Source organism: Myotis davidii, unplaced genomic scaffold, assembly GCF_000327345.1.
Source record: "Myotis davidii unplaced genomic scaffold, ASM32734v1 scaffold557, whole genome shotgun sequence".
Classification (NCBI taxonomy): Eukaryota; Metazoa; Chordata; class Mammalia; order Chiroptera; family Vespertilionidae; genus Myotis; species Myotis davidii.
The window spans coordinates 942809-960564 of NW_006289557.1; the positions used below are offsets into that span (position 1 = coordinate 942809).

The window sequence follows — 17756 nt, forward strand, 5'->3', positions numbered from 1 at the left end:
GCCCTGATCAAGGCCTGGGCGGAGAGGAGCCTACAACCAAGGAACGTGCCCTTGACTGGAATCGAACCCGGGACACTTCAATCTGCAGGCCAATGCTCTATCCACTGAGCCAAACTGGCTAAGGCCACTTTTATTCTTATATTAAGTGAGAAGCTCTATAAGTTAAACATGTACAAATTTGATCATTAAAATTATTCCCTTTTCTAGGATCTATACTTCAAAGCAACTATCTCTTAAGGAATTTTCAAATTCTATTGACACAGTTAAAATACATGTTTTATACCCAGTTGAGATATGACAAATATTAAATTCACTAATTTATATTGAATTGATGACAATATTTATCTCTATTTATCTTACTAATACATAACCAATATATTGTTAGAATTTCTGCAAAGGCTACAAAAAAAGAATGAATAAGGACTGAAAACATGTAATTAAATTTTAAAAAAACAACACTATTAAGTTCAAAAGCAATTAATGCAATTTTGTTTACTCAGTGAATTTTCACCTTATTTTAATAAATTCCCTCTGTGACATTGTCACAAAATAAATGCTTTAATGAACCACATTTGTTTAAATGGCTGGTAGTGAGTGTTATAAAATCATTATACAGTTTTGCACTTATAATGTTGCTTTTCAAAACTAAATCAAACTCTTCTTCAGTTTTCCTTTGCCAGGTGTCAGCCCAGTAGAGAGGGATATGTGACTATAAAGTTCATGTCTATTGACATAAACACATGTGGAAAGTCCTGCTTTCCATACTTGCATTTTGTTCATTAAACCGATGACAATGATCATATCTACAGGGTTTAGCACTTCACACTGTTGAGCTTGGCAGAAAGACTGATTGAGCTTCTGTTTATTCTTTTGTTTCTAAGGGTATTTGTGGATTAAGATGCAATTTACAACACAAGTCAGAGCTGCTGCATACTTACCATGCTCTACCATGTTTGCTGCCCTGAGCAGCATTTGAACATGCAAATAGATGAGGCAGCCTTGGACCTGCAGCTCTCCTTATAAGCGTAGGACTGAGAAAGAAGTGGCCATCTACTTCTTATTCTTGGGGCTTGACTGTGAGTGAAGAGGAAGGCTCTGGGTTCTGCTCCCCTGTCCTCTCTCCTGCTGCTGCCAACAAGGAAATAGAAGGAAGATCACTTCTGAGGTCACAGCAAAGATGTCTCAATGCACAGGCCCCACTGGGTCCTCTGGGCACCATCCCATCTTCTGAAAACCCTTTTGAAGTTCCAGGAGACCTCCTGGAACACAGGAATCATTAATTTAAAAAGAAAATCACACAATGAAGTTGGGATCAAATGCTTTAGAAAGGCGCTGTCTACTGATTTGCTAAGTGCTGTGAAGAAGTTCATGAACTTGCTGATTTCAACAGACATTTACCCCACTTCAAAGTGTGTAAGTGAATTGGGAGGTGGGGGGTCAAAATTAGGTATATAATAACGCCATAATGTTATCTCTTGGTATATATAGCCTCATCCAGATTGCTGTGCAAGTTCTTGAGGATTCTAAATCTCATTTTACAGACAGGAAAACTGAGGCCCAGAGGGGGACTGTGTCTTGCCTGAGTTCGTTTGGCAAGGGAGACCAGAAGCCAGGTGTGCTGGCTCTGCACCAGCTTACATTTCCTTTTTTGGAACAACTCCATCATCTCCATCACGGGCTGTATTAGGTTCCAATGCTATAGTTTTCACACCAGGGATTGTGATTAGGGTTGCAGCCAGTCTAAGTTTACTGAGATTTACGGAATCCATTTTTGCCCCTAGTAATATCCTGCTGACCTAGGCAGAGAGCTGTGAGGGTCATATGAATAATGGATGAAGAAGTGACTTGTAAAGTGATAGGTGATGTGCAATTATAAGGCACTATTTTTCCAGAGCTTCCCAGGGTCCCTTGGTCACAAGATTCAATAGCAGCCTCTCCCCACACAGTTGATGTTGCTGACTCAGCTCTACAGCCCAGGAGCCAGAAACAGACAGGCTGTGTCTGGGGCCAGAATGGGGTAAGTCCACATGGTCATTTGGAAGCCAGAAACATATTGATGCAGACAAAAAAAAAAGGCACTTTTTCCCCCTGTTTGTTTTCCTTTTAATTACCAAGTATTATCTACCACAGAAATCCCTCCCAACCCCCTGGGGGCTCAGGAATGAGGTGAGGCAGGCTCAGGAATGGGTAAGGGCCAGGATCTAGGTTGCAGAGACTGCCTGGGGTTGAGGATGTGTTGACACAGCTATATCAGAGCATCACTGCTTATGGCTTTGTTCTGAGAGCCGGCCATGGCCTGGGGCCCATGGACAAGCTGGCTCCCCTCTCCAAGCTTCTGTCTCACTGGACTTCCAGGAACTGAGCTACCATCTCTTCTGAGTTATAAGCAGGACCCACGGGAAGGCTAGAATAAGTCAGGAGATTAATGTGGCCATGGAAGGAGAATGGTGAAAAGAGGGAAGTGTCCTGGATGGAGACCTGTTTGTGCCCTGGACTGTTGCTCATGAAAACTTGAATGCTGGCATCCCCTCCCTGGGCCTCTAAAAATAGAGACAATGATCTCTCCCAGCTCCCGGAGCTGCTGTGAGGTCATTGGGAAAGGCAATATCAGAAGTCATTAGGTGGAAGGAAAACTTTATTTCCAACAAGCATTTCCTGAGCTCTCTCTGTGTGCCCATACTGTGTGCATGCATAAGGCACACAGATGAATAAGACACCCCCTGCCTCAGAGGAGCCTTAAGTCTAAGATAAGCGCAGCTGGGGCATGCCATGGCAGAGATGGGCACCTGTGTGCTCCTGGGTCCAGAATTCACCTGCAAAGGAGGAACTGCTTGGGGCACAGGCATGTGTTTTATTTTTCTAAACCCACAGATGGAGCACTAAAAGGGAGAGGGAGGAGTAGAGGAGGCCTCAGGGTAAGGGGTGGGGGTCAGACTGGTTAATCCACCTATAGTATTGATTTTATTTAACATCCATATAATAGACAGTTATAAAAATATCACTAATTAGATGCTCAAAAAGTAGATTCTGTTATCTCCATTCCACAGGTGGGGAAACTGTGGCACGGAGAAGTTCAGATCCTTGCCCACCACACAGGCATGTGTGTATGATCAGAAGGGTCATGGTGGCTAGAGGTGGATCATATAAGGAAAAGAGCTTTTGCTACTTTGGTTATGTCTTTGTGGTGTGTTTTTATTAGCTTTTATTGCAAAATTGAGTAAACAGTTTAAAAATAAGTTAGCAAGTCTGATGTTGCAGTCCAGCTAGGATCAGCCTTAAAGCTGCTGATTCTGTCCCTGATTCTGGCTCGAGCAGGGCCTGCATGGAAGGTGGCTCTTTTTTGTGGCCCACCTGGCCCCTGAGCGTTCCTTTCTTCATTCTCAGCCGGCCTCTCTCTGATCTATTTTCACTCAGTCTCTTCAAACACCAAATTCTGAATCAGCCCAGAACTGGGGTTAACTTAACAAGGGAATTCTTTGGGGAAGAGGCACGGATTTTACCACTTTTTTCTTTCCTAAGGTAAGTTATTTGTTTAAGCCATTTACTGCCACAAGTAGGGAGGAAGGCCAGACCACTGGTCATCACTTGACAGAAGTAAGGAAGGTGAGCTGGAGGTCTACCCTCCTCTGCTCCACATGCACAGTAATGGTCCAAGCCAGTGCGGTGGTCCTGGGCTTGGCTGTGGTCCAGATGCTCTGAACTCATCTTGAAGCTGATTCACACCAGGGCTACAGAATGGAGCCTGGTCACCATTTCCCCAGGGAAATGGCTGGACGCCATGCAGAGATGGGGTAGGCCATGACCTTGGGTCTCTGGTGCTCTCCATGGAACAACTTCCAGAAGATATTCAGCATGCTCACTCCCACTACAGGGAGCACCACAGAAGAGGGCCTTCAATATACCAGCTGATCTCTCTGCCATGGGTGCCACTTGATATAGGCACCCCAGTGGTGGCCTGGACCTACTGGTGGTCACCGTCTTAACCTGGATTGCCATCAGTTTTTCTTCTTTTGCAACCCCATGGATGCCAGACCTGTGCCAGGTGCACAGAAAATGCTCCTCGACCACCATCATTGCCTCAGGGGCATATCTATATGGGAGCTTCTCTCCCATTGGGGTCCAGTTTAAATTCATCCGCAAACCCATGAGAAAACGTAATGACCCTGAGAAATTAGTAAGAGGGGAAGGGGCAGTTACAAACCATGGCAGTTATACAACCAAGTCTTTATTTGTTTCTGCCTTTGCCTCTAAAGACATTTGCATGAATGAGGAAGAAAATAAGAATCAAGGAACCAAGGCGACTTCACTCTGAAGTTTGAAATGGGAACAGAAGGTCAGGTTAGAAAGAGTTAGGGCAACCAGTCATTGTTTCTCCACAAAACCTCCATCCTCTTGTGGACAAATGGGACTTCAAGGCCACCAGGAGATGGAGATAGGGGAGCCATTCAGAGCTGTGTGGCCTGTTACTCTATCCCTGCTCCTCAATGACACTCTCTTCAGCCATCATAACAGAGCCCATGGGCCCCGAGGGCCTGGCTCCTGCCCTCCCACACCTCTCTCTGGCAGACTCAGATCTCCTGCCCAGATTCTCTGCTCAGACTCCAGGGATAACATCATGAAGATACTACTTCTGCTTGGACCTTACCGAAGGCTTTGCCTTCTGTTTGGCAGATGTGATCTTCTCAATATTCTTTCCAAACTTATCCATGGTGGGCCAGGCTGAGGAGAAGGCTCACCTCCTTCTAAGCATAGCCTTTCTGCCCTCCAGCTGGTAGGTGTCCAGGTTACAGTCATGGAAACGGGCCCCCTCTGTACTTCAAGGGAACACTGATACTGCGTTGAGCCATGGAACCTGAGGCTTACGGCACAGCTAGAAATCCATTAAGGCATGGCTCAAATGCCACCACCTCCATGAAGCCACTTCCAATCACTCAAAGCCACCAGCAAGATAGAACGTCTCTCTTTCTCCTCTGTGTTCCCCATTGCATTTGAATTCTTGTTACAGCCCTTCGAAGGCTGCTTTATATTAAAGTTAGGTGTTTGCACATCAAATTCTGACACAAATTCCAATGTTTTGTTTTTCCCCACACCACCAAGCAATTCTCCAACACCAGCTGGGTGCCCTACAATTCAACTCACTTCTGACACGTTCTACCCAGAGATAGCATCAGATCCCACAGGTTAATTTGGACTCAGTCCCACAAGACTGTCTTCTCAAATGCTAATTGCAAGTCTGGTGCTTCTAATCATCGGCTATAAATCAGAGGTTCCCCTGACCCTCTCCTGGAGTTTGATTTATTTGCTAAAATGGCTCACAGAACTCAAGAAACCAGTTTACTCACTAGATTACCAGTTTATTACAAAGGGTACTAAAAGATACAAATCAACAGCCAGATGAAGAGACTCAAAATGCAAGGTCCTGAACAAAGGAGCTTCTGTTCTGTAGAGTTTGGGGCCCAGCACAGGAGCACGAGAAGCCTGGCTCTCTGAACCCTGTTCCTTTGGGTTTTATGGAGGTGATTGAACTCAATTTCCAGTCCCTCATCTCTCCCCAGAAATCAGATAGTGGGACTGAAAGCTCTAACCCTCTAATCACATGGTTGGCTCCACTGGCAACCAGCTCTCAACTTTAGATGCAGTCCAAAAGTCACCTCAATGACATAAGACACCTTTATAGCTCTCATCTTAGGAAATTCCAAGGGTTTAAGAAGCTCTGGGCCAGGACTTGGGGATGGAGATCAAATATATATATTTTAGGGGCCCAGTGCACGAATTTATGCACCTTGAAAGGAACCGTGGACTGCAAGGCTGCGGTGGGCACAAGGGTGGGTCTCGGCCCATCATCTGCACCCCTGCCTGGCCCCTCCTGCTGTGGCCCATGGACCTCAGTCCCGAGTCTGCTGGCAGCCCTGCTCCTGCCACCACCTCTCCCACACACTGACGGCAACGGCCCCGACTGCACCCGCTGACAGAACAGAGCGATTGGGGCCAGCGCCATCAGCGGGAGCATGGGGAGGTGGAGAAGCCCTTAGGGGCGATCGGGGCTGGCAGCCGCTGCTTGCACCCATTGATGGTACCGAGTGATCAGAACTGGCAGCGGGCACTGGCAGTGGGTGCGAGCAGTGGTTCTGGAGCTGGCTGAAGGTGCAAGCAGGGCTGTTGCTCGCATTGGGTGTGAGTGTCCAGCAGGACCACGGTGTGTGGGAGCAAAGAATTTTCAGTAACCATCAGAGGCTCGCCCTGATGACAACAACCAGTGCCACACCTTGGTCTGGAACCCCCGCTCATCTGCTCCACCATCCCACTGTGGCCAATGCCCGCCCTGTTCCATGCTCTGCCACCTGCTGCTGCTGCCTACTATGTTCCACATGCTCCCCCTGGTGGTCAGTGCACGTCATAGCGACCAGTTGTTCGGTTGTTCTGTTGTTCCACCGTTTGGTCTATTTGCATGTTGGGGTTTTATATAGAGAGATATTTTTTATTATAAATCATAATATCACAGCACATATATCTCCCCCAAAGTCTGCTAGTTCCTTGAGGACTAGTTTTAGAGCAGACCATCATAAAATGTTGTATGATTAAATAAATAAAAGAACAGGTGCAGTAAATGCCACATTTATTGACCTGGATGCTGCATAAGAAAAACCTCCTTTAATTGGTTCAACATATAAACATTGAATCCTGCTATATGCTAAGCACTGCTCTGGATCAAAGCATGGAATTTATAGCTTAGAGGAGAAGAACAATATGAAGGGGGAAAACAACAAACCAAACAGTGTAAAATAGATACACTGATACATGGCAACAACTGAAAGAGAAACAAGTAATGAGAAAAAAAGGAGCAGAAAATTGAGATAAAGAAAACTTGTGTGAGTAGAAGAGATGGCTGGACTTTCATCTGTGGAAGTCAGGGAAGTCTTTACTGAGAAAGTAGCATATGAGAAAATACCTGAAGGATGTGAGAAAGTGAGCTAAATGAACCTCTGGGAGAAGAGCCTCTGAGACAAAAGCAACAGTATGTGCAAAGGCCCTGAGGCAGGAATATACCTGGCATTTTTCAAGTAGTTCAGTGTAGTGAGGGCAGAGTAAGAGAAGGAGTCAGGGGAGGGAGAGGAGGCCAGGAAGATTATGAGGGCACAGGTCATGTAGGGTTTGGCAGAGTTTTCAGAAGAAGAATGGCATGATCCAACTTAGGCTTTAGCAGGATCATAGGTTGCAGTAGGGCAGTGCAGAAAGCTGAGAGTCTAAGCAGTTAGGCATTGCAATAAAATGGGTGAACAATAACAAAGAGTTGAGACAGGCTGATAGCACTGAATATGGTATAAAGTAGAAGGTACATCTTTAAGAAAGAGACAATACATTTTCTGCTAAAATTGAATGTGTTATATGAGGGGAATTAATGTGTTATATGAGAGGAATTAATGGAGACTGAAAAGTTTTGGGGCAACACAGAGGAAAGAGTTGGCATTAACTGAGATGAGGAAGACTACAAGAAATGCTCATTTATTATCATGTTAGTATTAAGATGCCTATTAGATATTCCAGCAGAGTTGCAGAGTAGGCAATTGGGTACTCAAGTCTGAGTTATAGAGAGGTCTAGGCAGGTGTGAAATAATGGCTGCCGGAAGCCAGTTCCAGCATGTCAGCAGGGCTGAATCATCTGGAGTGGCAAGGACATTACCCCAAACCTGAGAAGGATAACTGCTTGCTGCCAGACAGCTAAGGGCATCTTAATCTACATGCTATTGCCTCCTACTGGCCAAACACCTGAACAGCCATAGGCAATTCCCCAGTCTGACAATGGACTGTGTATTCAAAACTTGACTCTTTGATGTGTATATCTCTACCTTGTCTTAGGCAAATTGTGTTAATAAATAGCAAGGGGTCCTGAGACAAGAAGAACTTAGTTCCTTTAGCTAAGTCTTCTCTGACTCCCTAATGCCTTTCAAAATTATGTTTCATCTCTGGACTCTTTATTAATTTACACACAGTGCCTTCTCCAGATTGCTGAACCCTTCTTGATGCTGGATCAAGACCACCAGCAAATGGCCCCGAAATATGTCCAAATTTTAATCTCCAGAACCCATGCATATTACTTTATATGGGAAAAGGGACTTTGTAAATGTGGTTAAGTTAAGGATCTTGGGATGAGGACATAATCCTAGATGATTGAAGGATGATCTCAGTGGTTCTTGTAAGAGGAACATAGAAGGAATGAGTCAGAGGAGAAGTTGATGTGATGATAGAAGCAGAAATTAAAGTGATATGGCCACAAGACAAGGAATGCTGACAGCCTCTACATGTTGGAAGAGGCAAGGAACAGATTATGCCAGGAGCCTTCAGAGAAACCAGCTCAGCTGACACCTTGGTTTAGTTCTACAAGATCCATCTCAAACTTCTGACATCCAGAGTTACGAGAGAACTGATTTGTTTTATTGTAAGTCACTAAGTTTATGGTAATTTGTAATAGCAGAAAAGGAAACTAATACAGTTGGAGGACTATTTAAAGCTATAAAAATAATGAGATCACCAAGTGGATGAATAAATGTAGAGAAAAGACATTCTAACACGGAGACCTGGAGCAGTTGGAGCATGAGGAGGAATGAGCCAGAGACTGAGAAGGAATGAACAGTCCGATAGGAGGAAATCAGGAGATTATGGTGTCCAGTAAGCAAAATGAAAGAGAAATTTCGAGAGAAGAAAATCATTCCATTGGGTGAGATGCTGCTGGCAGTTAAGGACAATGAGAGATGAGCATTGTCTGTGGGATTTAGCCACGTGGAGAGACTCTTGGTGGCCTTGATAAGAGCAGTTTCGGTGGCAAGTTGGAGTGCTGGAGGGAAAGATGAGTCTGGCAGGGGAACTAAGTGAGAATTAGACGAGTGGAATTTGGTGATGGGATGAGAAGATAAATCTCTCAAGATGTTTGGCAGGCCAGGGAAGGAGAGAAATAGGATGATAGTTGGAGGGGCATTTGGGTTTCTGTTTCTGATTTCTGTTTAGGCTGTTGACAGTGATCTAATAGAGAAGGGCAAGTTGAATATACAGGAGAGGAAAGTGACTAGAGTAATATCTTTGAGTAGATGAGAGGGGTCAGATCTGGTTATTCCAGCTCAGACTGCCTACTCCCCTGCCCGCACCCATCACAGACCTCCCAATTTCTTGTGATTCTCCAGCAGCTTACCTCTAGCCCAGTGAACTTGCAGGACAGCAGTGTGCCACCTAGGAAGAGACAGAGTTGTCAGAAGAAAGGAAACTTTGAAGTCAGAGCCCTGCCTTACCTCTGCCCAGCTCTGAGAATCCTGTGCTGGAGAAGACCCTGATAATCTTCTGGAACAAAGACATATCCCTTGACATATTCTGAGAGTCAGTACACCCTTAAAAGAATGAAATTTCAACTTTACCAAAAAAAGCATATTTTTATGATCAATATGACAAAAAGGCTGTCTTGTTCCATCTTCCCCTCACTTTCAATAGCATCAAGTTGTTAGTTCCCTTCATTACACCCAGAATGCTTTCCTTTCTGCCTTTTGTACACTCCTTCATGTCAATGCTACTCAGCAATCATCATTGCTTCTAACCTCATATTAGCTGACGTCTCAGAAGATGTTAGACAGCTGCTGGACTCCTCCTTAAGGACTGACAGTTGGGAAGACAAGCACATTCTGTTTTTATAACAGGATGCATTATATATTTTAAGTTATGCATATTAAATACCTGTGGGTGAGGTCTTGTTATAGAAAATTTAGAAGTATTAGGATAGTAGTAATAATTGTGTGATGGTCACAGTTAGTAATCAGTTTCATCAGCGTTCTACTTGCCATATCTGAGTCTGTTTATTTGTGGAAATGTAAAAGGACTTCATAGAATACTATTCTTCATAGACCCTCTGAACTGGTAACAGTATGTCTTTCTAAGCATTTTAAAAGAGCTCTTTAGATTTCTTCCTCATCAAACACAGCTCTCATCTTCAGATATGAATACTAGTCATGAATAGTTTGTTTCTCTCTTTATTTATTAAATTTATAAATGAAGCCTTATCATAAAAGGGAGCTGACTCTACCTACCTGTTGGTCAGAGGAAAAACTAGACGTAGGATCCTAACATGTTAAATCCCAAAGGACAGCTTATGCAGACAAGTTCACTTTACCCACTTTATGGGGAAATGGTTCTGGGGACTGTATCAGGCTTTGTAAGTTTATCTTGGATATCTACCGTCACTAGTCTTCTCAGATTGCTTGTTTGGGATGCAAGTTTAGGCGTCTGTGTGCATATTTCTTCAGAAACAGGGAGCCTTTTCTGTTTCGGAGGATATGCCGAGAAATCTATACAATGGCAACACACGTTTCCCTCAAGTGTGCTGCTGTTTTAGAATAAGATGGAAGTCAGGTAGAATGGTAGAGAGGTCTGTTCCCGCCTCCTTATTTTACAGATGTGCAGCTAAGAGGCAGAGACAAGAAGGGCATCTTCTAGCTCACGCAACGCGTCAGAGACATCGCATGTGTGGGCCTTGAAACTCCTGGGCAGGTTCTCTCTCCATCCTACTTTGATCTTCAGTGTAGCCTTTATTGATTCTAAACAATGAGCAAGGTCTCTTGCCCTAGAATTTTCAAACTTTCCTAGGAGTGCATTGCCAAAAAAGGCTGGCTTTCTCCAGTCACACAAGATATGAAGTATCATGCTCTTACTTAAGAGTATTGAGGACGCAAACTGAAACACAGCCTAGCACATTGGCAGGAGTGGGTGGGAAAGGCGAAGGGGAAGGGAACAAACACAACAACAGCCGCCTGAACTTGAGGTAGATGTCCTGGAAATTCGCCTGTGTGATGCTCCTTACTCATTAGGTGACCTTGGGTCCATTCTGTTTCATCCTGGTCCCCAGACCAAGTTTCTCCATGCACAAGATGAGACATTTTGGTTAATAATCTTTAGCATTCTTTGTCAAGGACTCCTTCAATCAAATAATGCCCTGCCTTTGTTCTTGGTTTCTTCTTCCACCATAACAAAGAGAGGACAGGATGTTCTCTAGGACACATATAGACTCGTCAGTGCCCTGGGGGTTATTAAAACCCATGCGTGCTGAATCATCCCAAAGAGAACAAGAAGTCCTTCCCTGGCACATGCTATTCTCAGGGACAGCCATTGGGGGTGTGCAATCTGGAAACAAAATCTATTGTCTCTCAAAGGTCTGGTTTGACCATTGCTGTCCCTACAGAAGGGCAGACACTCTCCTGCCCAGTTCTCAGTAACAGCTTCTTTTGACTGATTCTCCAGGAACAATCTTTGTTTCAGGTAAAAAGTAGCCCAGCCCTAACTGGTTTTGCTCAGTGGATAGAGCGTCAGCCTGTGGGCTGAAAGGTCCTGGGTTTGATTCCAGTCAAGGGCATGTACCTTGGTTGCGGGCACATACCTAGTAGGGGATGTGCAGGAGGTGGCTGATCAATGTTTCTCTCTCATGGATGTTTCTGACTCTCTGTCCCTCTCCCTTCCTCTATGTAAAAAATCAATAAAATATATACTTTTTTTAGAAAATAAAAAAATAGCCCATCACAGTCATCTCTGGCCAAGAATGCTGTGTGTCTTAAAGATAAAAAAAAACTTATTAGCTATTTAGAAACTAGTCCTTTCCCTTTTAATCCTTCAAGCCCTTCTATTTTTATTCCTTTGATCTAATTTCAAAAGGATCTGTTTAGTTGTGGATTCATTCATCTCTTCATTCATTCAACAAACAATTCTTAGATCCTATCAGTTACTATGCTAGACCTTCGGGCGGGCTATAGGCATGGTTTTGCCCTCATGGAGTTTATAATCTATTGAGGGAGACAAAAAATAAGCCCCACAGAAGTATGTGTAATTGCAAACTGTTTTAAGTGTTCTAACATAAAAGAAGAGGGAGCTGAAGGCAAGAATAATAGGTGGGACTAATTTACAATGGGCAGTGAGGCAGTGACATCTTAGGCTAAAATGGGTTTTTGCAAGAACAATATTCATTGCTTATTGGTTCAGATCTCCATTTTCTGCTAATCTGGAAATAGAAGTTCTGGCAGAAGTTGATGAGCATAACAAGGAGCAATAATCTCATGTGCTGTGACATTGCATTTATTTCCTATGTGTAAGAGAGAAAATGAGAAGAATGAGTCTGCCTATGCTCAACCTCTTTCTTTTTGGGAATTTCCAGTCAGGAAAGATTTTGGTTAACAATAAAGCAGCCATTTCTCTATAATACATTTGGGCCAGTTTCTAGTTAAGCCCATAAACCATCTCAGTTCAATCACACAGTTAGCCAAGGGTGAATGACTTCTTGCTTTAAGCAAGGAGGACTTGTTAAAGAATACTAGAAGAGTTTAAGAGAAATTAGGCCGGTCCTCTCTACAACATCAGGGGGCTGGCATTCCAAAGAATGAAAGTCACATGGGGATTTGTGTTTCTAGCCACGATGGAGTAACTGGTGCATAGCTTGCCCTCCCACTTTAAATAACTACAAACAGAAACAAAACATATGGGATAACTGTTTTCAGTCTCTGAACAATAGGCAGTAGAAGACAGATTTTAGAGAGACGCAAACTACATGAGGAGTCCCATGGTCACCCCAGTTTTCTGCCCAGGGGTGCTCTCCTGCTACAGTTAAGTTAGAACCCAAGCCAAGCAGTGCTCTCTCTGAGCTGAGGAGGCAGAGATCGGAACTCCAGGCTAGAAGAGGCTAGAATTTGTGTGACAGGATGTCAGAGAGGAAAGAACTCCACAGAAAGCCAGGCACCTGAAGTCTGCATAGGGATCGACTGTGGGTTTTTAGCTGATAACAGAGCTGCATGTACACAGGCTAAGAATCCACAAGGCCTAGCAAAGGTCCTAGGCTGCAGGCCTGAGAACTGAACAGGAACCCCAGAATTCAGGCAGTGCTGAGAAATGTTAGATTTTTGGCCCACGCAGAGCAGAGAAATTTTGAGGGTGCAGTACAGACCCTAGAAAGGCTACATTAAGAGTAAGGACCATGACCTAGAATTTTTAAAACATGCAATACCTGACTATTTAGTCTGGGGCACTGACCTCTTTAAAAAAAAAAAAATGACAATGGCCAACACAACAATAGCTATCCAGTGTGAATGCCATGTCTTGAACTATAAATATATAGGTCATACAACAGAGTTGCATCTTATTGATCATGTCAAAGAACAAGGTTGCATCTGATTGGTTAATTCTTGGTACCAGAAATCCTTATATACAAGTATAGGCACCTGGTTCTTTAAAAAGGATAGATAGACTCCCCTATCTGCCTCTTGGGGTCCCTCATTCTCCTGCTGGTAAGGCCTTCAGGGGGCCCAGGACCACCCCTATGTCCTCAGGAGCCTTTCTACTTCCTGGTTGCCATCATGAAGATGCTGAATTGTAGTGAAACAAAAATGATGGCAGTCTCTACACCCCAGATGATCTCTTGATGTCTGCACAGCATATGTTTCAAGGGACCTGGTGTATATGGCATACTGTTCTTAATATGTTTGCTCACCTTTTTGGCCCTATGTGTTTTAACCAAGGCCACCTCTCGGAGAAAGGTTGTTTCCCCAGGTAGGGATTTTTCCCTGAAGTTAGGGAGGGAATAAAACCCCTTAACTAAATGCCAGGCGGGTACTTAATCACTTTAACTACGAACAATCACCCTTAAGCTACATAATCTTTACTCCCTGGAATGGAGATAAGAAACGCCCTAACCTTTGGAAGAGAATCCATAGGATTAAAATCAGTTGGTATAAATACAGATGTAACAAGACAATAAAAGACAGAACTTGACTGGAGATCCTGGCTAGGCTGCTGATCAACTGAACGCTGTCTTCGTGTCATTCCTTCTTCGCCTACTTCATCCACACCTTTGGGGACCCCTGAACCTGCTGGGGTTGGACCCCAACAGATGTCGGCTCCAGCTTCCACATTAAGACAGCTGTGCCGCTCTCAAGATGGCGCACAGGAAGTGCGTCATTAGGATGCGCCCCGGAAATTTCGCGTTTGGTGAAGCCAACAAGCAGATTCTCCCTAGAGACTACGTCAGTCCCATCCGGGCATCGTGTGAACTGCAGCTGGTTCCGAAGGCGGAAAATATGTCGGACAGCGAGGACAGCAATTTCTCTGAGGAGGAGGACAGGGAGAGCAGCAGTAACGGCGAGGAGGCCGAGGTAGAGGAGGAGCGGCGGAGTGCAGCAGGCAGTGAGGAGGAAGAGCCCGAGGAAGAAGAAGAGGAGAAAGAAGATGATGGCCGACCTCCCAAGAAACCCCGTCATGGTGGCTTCATTCTGGATGAGGCCGGTGTGGACGATGAGTATGAGGATGAGGACCAATGGGAAGATGGAGCAGAGGACATCCTAGAGAAAGCCTCCAATATCGATAATGTTGTCCTGGACAAAGATCGTTCTGGGGCTCACCGCCTACAGAACCTCTGGAGGGACCAGCGAGAAGAAGAATTAGGCGAGTATTACAAGAAGAAATATGCCAAGTCATCTGTGGGAGAGACGGTGTGTGGAGGGTCGGATGAGCTCTCTGATGACATCACTCAGCAGCAGCTGCTCCCAGGAGTCAAGGATCCAAATCTGTGGACTGTCAAATGTAAGATTGGGGAGGAACGGGCCACAGCCATTGCCTTGATGCGCAAGTTCATTGCTTACCAGTTCACAGACACGCCCCTGCAGATTAAATCGGTAGTGGCATCAGAGCACGTGAAGGGCTACATCTACGTGGAGGCCTATAAGCAGACCCACGTGAAGCAGGCCATCGAGGGCGTGGGCAACCTGCGGCTTGGCTACTGGAACCAGCAGATGGTGCCTATCAAGGAGATGACAGATGTGCTCAAAGTGGTGAAGGAGGTGGCCAACCTGAAACCGACATGAGCTTGAAAGGCTGGATTGCTTTAAGGAAGAAGTTTAAACGGCCTCCACAGAGGCTGTTTGATGCTGAGAAGATTAGGTCCCTTGGGGGTGATGTTGCCTCTGATGGTGACTTCCTCATCTTCCAGGGGAACCGTTACAGCCGGAAGGGTTTCTGTTTAAGAGCTTCGCCATGTCTGCTGTGATCACAGAGGGCGTGAAGCCCACACTCTCTGAGCTGGAGAAATTTGAGGACCAGCCGGAGGGCATTGACTTGGAGGTGGTGACTGAGAGCACAGGGAAGGAAAAGGAACACAACTTCCAACCTGGGGATAATGTGGAGGTATGTGAGGGTGAGCTCATCAACCTGCAGGGCAAGATTCTCAGTGTGGACGGCAACAAGATCACCATCGTGCCCAAACATGAGGACCTCAAGGACATGCTAGAGTTCCCGGCCCAGGAACTTAGGAAGTACTTCAAGATGGGGGATCATGTGAAGGTGACTGCTGGCCGATTCGAGGGTGACACAGGCCTCATTGTGCGAATGGAGGAGAACTTTGTCATCCTCTTCTCCGACCTCACCATGCATGAGCTGAAAGTGCTCCCCCGGGACCTGCAGCTCTGCTCAGAGATGGCATCAGGTGTGGATGTTGGGGGCCAGCATGATTGGGGGGAGCTGGTACAGCTGGACCCTCAAACCGTGGGTGTCATCGTGCGACTGGAGCGGGAGACCTTCCAGGTGCTTAATATGTATGGGAAGGTGGTGACTGTCAGGCACCAGGCTGTGACTCGGAAGAAGGATACCCGATTTGCTGTGGCCCTGGACTCGGAACAGAACAACATCCATGTAAAAGACATCGTCAAGGTCATTGATGGCCCCCACTCAGGCCGGGAGGGTGAGATTCGCCATCTCTTCCGCAGCTTTGCCTTCTGCATTGCAAAAAACTCGTGGAGAACAGGGGCATGTTTGTCTGCAAGACACGTCACCTGGTGCTGGCTGGGGGCTCGAAGCCACGAGATGTGACCAACTTCACCTTGGGTGGCTTTGCCCCAATGAGTCCCCGGATCAGCAGCCCCATGCACCCCAGTGCTGGAGGTCAGCATGGTGGCTTTGGTAGCCCAGGTGGCAGCAGTGGTGGCATGACCAGGGGCCGGGGTCGAAGAGACAATGAGCTCATCGGCCAGACTGTGCGCATCTCCCAGGGGGGAGATAAAGGATACATTGGTGTGGTGAAGGATGCCACAGAGTCTACAGCCCAAGTGGAGCTGCATTCTACCTGCCAGACCATCTCTGTAGACCGTCAGTGGCTCACCACAGTGGGCTCACGGCACCCAGGTGGCATGAACTCAACCTATGGGCGGACGACCATGTATGGCTCCCAGACACCCATGTATGGTTCTGGCTCCTGCACACCCATGTATGGCTCTCAGACACCTTGTTAGGATGGCAGCCTCACCCCGCATTATGGCTCGCAGACACCCCTGCATGATGGCAGCCGTACTCCTGCCCAGAGTGGGGCCTGGGACCCCCAACAACCCTAACACGCCATCACGGGCTGAGGAAGAATATGAGTATGCCTTCGATGATGAGCTTACCCCATCCCCACAGGCTTATGGGGATACACCCAGTCCCCAAACACCTGGCTACCCAGACCCCTCATCTCCACAGGTTAACCCGCAGTACAACCCACAGACACCAGGGACGCCAGCCATGTACAACACAGACCAGTTTTTCCCCTATGCTTCCCCCTCTCCACAAGGCACCTACCAGCCCAGCCCTAGTCCCCAGAGCTACCACCAGGTATCACCAAGCCCAGCTGGCTATCAGAACACCCACTCTCCGGCCAGCTACCACCCCACACCCTCGCCCATGGCCTATCAGGCCAGGCCCAGTCCGAGCCCTGTTGGCTACAGTCCGATGACACCTGGAGCCCCCTCCCCTGGTGGCTACAACCCACATAGACCAGGCTCAGGCATTGAGCAGAACTTTAGTGATTGGGTAACCACTGACATCCAGGTGAAAGTGCGGGACACCTATCTGGATACGCAAGTGGTGGGGCTGACGGGGGTCATCTGCAGTGTCATGGGAGGCATGTGTTCTGTGTACCCGAAGGACCGTGAGAAGGTTGTCAGCATCTTCAGTGAGCACCTGGAGCCCATCACCCCCACCAAGAACAATAAGGTGAAGGTCATCCTGGGCGAGGATCGGGAAGCCAAAGGGGTCCTGCTGAGCATCAATGGTGAGGATGGCATCATACACATGGATCTCGATGAACAGTTCAAGATCCTCAACCTCCGCTTCCTGGGGAAGCTCCTGGAGGCTTGAGGCAGGCCGGGCTGGTGAACTTTGGCAGACATCTGGCAGATTGAGGGTGTCCCTTCTTCCTTCCCTCGTCCTTGGTTCAGACACAGGATCCAGGCGTGGAGCAGACCCTAGCCTGGTTGTTCAGTATTCTTTGTTTTACTTTCAGGATTCCTATCTTTCTCCTTGATGTTTATGGGAATCAGAGAAGAGTCTGGGGAAGGGTCCCCATCCTGTATCCTCCCTTCCTCAGCTTGCTTTTATGTTAGGGTCTTTCAGTAAAAAGTTGTCAAAAGTCAAAAAAAAGGATAGATAATTACTATTATTCTTTTTTTTAATTCAATAAAAATTATACCTTGTTTTTTGTCAGATTGGCCAAAAATATAATACATTTTTTGGTGTGCCGCAGAATTTTAGTATTAGTTTGTGTATGCCAGGAGATGAAAAAAGGTTGAAAATTGCTGACCTAGGTCATTAGCTGGCACACACACTGAGTGTTGTTTTTAGTATTTGATACATTTTTTAAAAAAGGTAAATGTGATTTCTGGGGGGAGCATAAGACAGTGCCCAAGTGGGAAATCTGTGCTCAAGAGGACACAAAGTGG

The 17756-nt window shown here is 46.1% G+C and overlaps 1 pseudogene; it reads left to right on the forward strand.

Moving 5' to 3' along the window:
• Positions 1-14082: 14082 nt before the first annotated feature.
• On the forward strand, positions 14083-17457 carry LOC102751501 (annotated as a pseudogene).
• Positions 17458-17756: the final 299 nt, after the last annotated feature.